General features: G+C 46.4%; 1 protein-coding gene across 1 annotated transcript in view; it reads left to right on the top strand.

Annotated features, from left to right (window-relative positions):
- The first annotated feature begins 3,817 nt into the window (after positions 1-3,817).
- Positions 3,818-5,816, top strand: part of LOC115536197 (ataxin-1-like) — an 87,669-nt gene continuing 85,670 nt past the window's right edge. Inside the window, 1 exon segment of the mRNA XM_030347942.1 lies at positions 3,818-4,023. The gene's annotated coding sequence lies outside the window, so the exon portion shown is untranslated.

The following is a 5,816-nucleotide window of genomic DNA, read 5'->3' on the forward strand; positions in this document are numbered from 1 at the left end:
AACTGTATTCTCCATTCAAACTAATATATATATATACATACATTATATAACCAAAGCTACTGAACACATAATGAAGGTCTATGTCTGAAATCAATGAATGATAGGAAAGATGATTGACCAAACATCAAACTGTGTATATATAATTGCTGGCCTATCCTCTTTTAAGAAACCATCCATCCTTTTCTCCCAATTTGGGTTGGTCTAGTCTAGACATTATCCAAGGATGATATTATTAAGACAGCTAGCTTAGTTTAAGAATCAGTCTACCTGCTTTATTAAACGCCCGGTGCTGCTCTGACGGAACAGTGTTTGGAAATGGAATTTACAGCTTGGAGTGGAGAGGATTACGGAATGAAAGGTGGAGTTAAAAATGAAAGTAGATATTCAGCAGTTGGACCAGTGGCTCAGTCGTTTTTCCCTCTGAATTTTAAATATTTATAAATAATCGAACAATAATACCGTTTTTACAATTATTTACAATAACATTTCTGTCCTGGCTGCCGAACGCAATATAACTTCCACTTTTGACCAATAGGGGGAGTAATGTGAGGCGTCAAAACAAGGAACATGCACCATAAGTTCACCATCTGCAGCCGCTTTCGAAACATTAACATTTAACGCAAAACATTTTGCGCAGGAGCACATATAATATGAGACAGCAGTGCACGCAAAATAGTAAAAGTTGAACAAAGTTTGCCTGGCTCTTCGTGTGTTTGAATAGCTGTTGTCCTTGAAGATGGGGCGAACAGGATGAGAGAAATGCAGACGTACGCAAGCCTTTAGCTATATAACACGTGCACTAATGCACCGTTCCCGAATATGATATTAGATGTTTTATGCATGTATATATATATATATATATATATATATATATATATATATATATATATATAGATATAGATATATATATACATTTGTCCTACTTGCTATGCAATTAATCGTCCATGTGGGTTCGTGCAAATGAATTATTTCTATCCAGCTTATATCTTTGAACGAAAGTTTAAAGTGAATGACAATTGCCTTTTTTCATGCACACATCTTAAACTTTATCTTTATCTTTGTCAGCAATTAAACTGCCAATCAAAATATATTCGGAAAAGGCGGCGCATTCAGTTCACACACTACTTGCCCCAGTCCTCTGCTCTCTCGCTCTCAGATCGATATCTTCTCGTCGTAAGACGTAAGAGCTGGAGAGCACATGGGTGACACATCTTTTTCTTTTTTTCATAATTTTAATTAGATCGTCAATTTCCAAGCGAGCGAGGGGGGGGGGGGGGGCTGGGGGGTCAGTCCGCACGACGGACGGTTGCTGAGTGTTTTTGTGCGTCGTTCACACGGGGTACAAAGAGTGCGGAAGCTTCCCTGGGGGGAAACCCAATGTTCCAGGAATCCATGCAGGTGTCTCTGGGAGGAAAGACAAGGACTCCCACAGGCTGGAGCCCTGCTGGCACGCACACGCGCACACACACACACACACACACACACACACACACACACACACACACACACACACACACACACACACACACACACACACACACACACACACACACACACACACACGAATACACATGTGCACACACAAACACACACATATGTGCACATAAAGTAAACCACACGTGCATGTAATATATACTCAGGCTTGTACAATCAACCTTGCACGGAATATACATGCATGCACGTTGGCAAACACACACACACACACACACACACACACACACACACACACAGGCACGCACGCACGCACACACACACACACACACACACACACACACACACACACACACACACACACACACACACACACACACACACAACCAGCCACACCCATGTGCACGTAAAGCACACTGCATGTGCAAGCATGTAATGCTCAGGTGACACTGGCTGTGCAGGATATCACCGACAAAGCACCATGAGCAACACTTATAACAACCTTCTAATGTTACCTTATACCAAGAAAAAACAAATGGGTCAATTAGTTTACAAACACACACATACACACACACACACACACACACACACACACACACACACACACACACACACACACACACACACACACACACACACACACACACACACACACGCACAGACACACACCTGTCTGTGATTCATCGGATACAAATTAAATCCTGCCTACGATGAACATCTATAATAACCATTAATAATTGAATATCCATTCACTAGTCCATACGAGTCAACATGGACACGGCTTGGTTCTCAGGTCATCTATAGGTGATGGCGGCTGTAACCCTACCCCTCCCTGACTCACCTGCGGCGCACAGATCCCCTGTCTGACTCTCTGTCCCTCTCTCCCTGTCTCTCCGTGGCCCTCTCTGTCTGGCCGGCATGTGACAGAGGGTACACAATGGAGGCCCAGGGACACAATGGGCCTTATTGAGTGACCCTGACCCCTCCCTCTCTGTGGGTCAGGGTCAGGCTGCACGCGCTGGAGGACGTGGTTCCACTCTGGAGGGGAGGGGGAGAGAGGACAAGGGGGGGGGGGGGGGGGGGGGGGGGGGGGGGGCTGCAGGTGGCGGTTGGATCCAGGTGGCTGCCATCTTGGATCCAGATGGTGAGGGGTGGAGTCATTGAGAGGGGGGGGGGAAAAGCATGACGGAAGGAGTTTTCGTTGTTATAAAAAAACTGTTTGGACAAATTGTGTTTGACTTTGTGTCGTACTTCATCTGTATTAGCATAGCTGAGGGTTTAGGGCAAGTGTAGATGTGCGTGTGTGCATGTATGTGTGCGCGTGTGTGTGTTTGTGTGTGTGTGTACGTGCATGTGTGTGCCTGCTGTGTGTGTGTGTGTGTGTGTGTGTTTCTGAAGGACACTATCAGCAGCTGAGATCCTCCCCCTTGTCACCATCAGCTGACTCTCTCTCGCTCTCGCTCTCTCTCTCTCTCCCCCCCTCTCTCGCTCTCTCTCTCTCTCCCCCCCCCCTCTCTCTCCCCCCCCCCCCCCCCCTCTCTCTCTCTCTCTCTCTCTCTCTCTCTCTCTCTCTCTCTCTCTCTCTCTCTCTCTCTCTCTCTCTCTCTCTCTCTCTCTCTCTCTCTCTCTCTCTCTCTCTCTCTCTTTAGCTATCTCTCTCTCTCTCTCTCAGACCATAACTCAACCGAAGACAGGTCATGCCATTCTGGTTCATGTTGACTGCGTAGCAGCAGAAACCCTCAAAGGCCTCGTGAACCGCACACATGTGAGCGGGTTAGAGTGGCACCCTCACGTTAGACCATTACTTTGCAAGTTGAATACATCAGAAGGACTTCTGCATTGGTGGAGTTTCAGTCAGCAGATTTTTATTGCTTGATTCGTAAAATTCAATAAATGTTATTTGATTTAGAAACATTGATGAGTTCGGGAACATATATGTAGTCTGTCATCCTAAATTGCTTATTCTCCTGTCGCTGTCAGTCCGTCTTTCTCCGTCTGCCTGCTCTGTGTTTTGTCCGCTCGCGATGGTTGGCGGGAGCGCGCACACTGCTCTGACTTGCTTGTAAGATGAACTACATGAACCGGGAAACCGTCTACGAATAGAATAAACGTAATATTACAAATAAAAAATATTGTAGGTCTACAATACTTTCCCAAGCTCAAGACACGTCTGTTAACTTGATCTGGTAATCCTATAATTGTTTGCTTTGTTTGGTGTGGTCTCATTTTGCATAGTGTGTAAATAAATTGGCCTCATAGTACCAACGCGCACGAGCACATGAACATACACGCACACGCGCGCATTCGTACACGCACGCGTTTGTGCACACGCACGCACGCACACACACACACACACACACACACACACACACACACACACACACACACACACACACACACACACACACACACACACACACACACACACACCTACTCTACTCTCGCTCTCTCCGGAGGTGGGGGCAGAGAGCGCTCGAGCCATTAGCCGTGCGCCGCAGACATCATTACGAGGGGAGACAATTCCATCGTCCGCGCTGGAGCAAAGCAGAGGGGAGCCCTGGAAACACGGACAACACTTACCAGCCTCGTACAGTAAGCCTGCCATTATTTCCTTCTGCGATGTTTCTGCTTAAAAAACTGCAACAACACTTTACTCCCCCCGGGGGAAAGCAGGACGGGTGGGAAACGGCTTGGGGAGAGAAACTAGGCAGGGTCGCAGCTCAACGCGCTTGGTTCATCGCAAAAGCGGTTGAAAAATGTTTACTTCCCACTCTTGACATGATTTTGTACGAGTCCGAGACAACGACACCATGTCTGACGCATGTGTCCGTGGACTTGTCACGTCGAACCGAGCACGGAAAGTAAATGTGAAGTGGCGTCCAGGACAGCGGAGGTTCGGCCGAGTCGAGTCCGACCCGCGGAGTGAGTTCTCGGGCGAGCCCGCGTCGGTCGGGGCCGCTGCGCCATCGCGGCTCCCGAACAATCTCTCCCCCCCCCCCCCCCCCTTTCACATATCACATTATGCAACGTAATACAATCTATTTCAAGTACAACCACGTCGTATGTGGTGTTCGTGTCACTTTGAACCTTTTTTTGTGAGTCACCAAAGGCTAACGCGAAGCCACGAAATGTTATCTACGTTGTCCATCGCGGAAGTGTTTCTGTGCACGAAAGACACGAACAACAACTAAAAGCAAGAACCGGTCGTTGTTGTTTGTCTCTTGACACTTTGCCGTGTCATTCGCGGTGGTTATCCGTGGCATTGTGACGTGACACGGGAGGATCACCGGGCTCTCTTTTCATTGACTCTCCCCGTCGTGGAGGACACGGGGGCTGGGGATGGTCTATGGACTATCTGTGATGTCATTCATCCCCCAGCTTGGACTATTATATAACGGGACTGTAGGGATCCCTGAGATAGCACAGTCTATTTTTACTCTGTTTACACTTACGCTGAATCGCAGTGTCGATTCAGGAGTAGCTTACCTAGGCCATGTATCGTGAGGTTTTTTTTAACTGTTGGAGTTAGGGGATGCAGTGTAGGCTATATTTATGTTGCCATATCCGTGCTTTGGTTTCTGCTTTGCATCGCATTAATCTACTACAGATCTTTGACTCCCTTTTTTCTTGGCGTGTTTACACGCTGGAGTCGACGTGGAGAGTATCACTGCATGTTATCCGAGACGAGTCCAATGAATCCGTCTTCTCCTCACTCACAAATGGGAATTAAAGGCGGTTTTGTTCTCCTTTTAACACTTTTTTCACACGGTAATTCTTGTATAGTTGAGGAGACATGCATGCTTTGATCATAGGAATGACAGGCCTGGCCCATGCATTGTTTGTCAAAGCTTTTATGTCTGGCCCACGGCATTGTAGTAAGATTTAAGTTTGCCTTGGCTACGTGCCATGGTTGTCAGGCTTCGCTGATAGCCTATTGAGACCGCTCGTTTCCTTCTCAATTCAACCTGTCAGCGTATCCAGCCACTCCATTTCGCTGTCACTAAACCCCGGGCTGTATCTAGTGCTGTATCCTTCCACCGCTTTTCTATAGCATTAGGTCAGATTTCATCATTGCAACGTGTAAATAGGTAAGATCATTTTGGGTTCAGGCTATTACGTCATTAATGTTTACAAAGCGTTTTCATATCGTTCTCCAAAGCAATGACAAAGTCACTGGTTTTGACATAATTGACATTTTTACGTTGGTCATTATCTGGTTTAATAGCTTATATTATTCAATGATAAACAACTCAATGCTGTCTAATACAGGTCTATTAGGTTTTATTATGTTAAAGTATTACACAACATATATTTAGTTGGGTACTATACCAGTGTTGTCAACACACAGAAGCGTCACTTTACCCTCTCTTACATGTTCTCTGGTA

The sequence above is a fragment of the Gadus morhua genome, chromosome 22 (assembly GCF_902167405.1).
Source record: "Gadus morhua chromosome 22, gadMor3.0, whole genome shotgun sequence".
NCBI lineage: Eukaryota > Metazoa > Chordata > Actinopteri > Gadiformes > Gadidae > Gadus > Gadus morhua.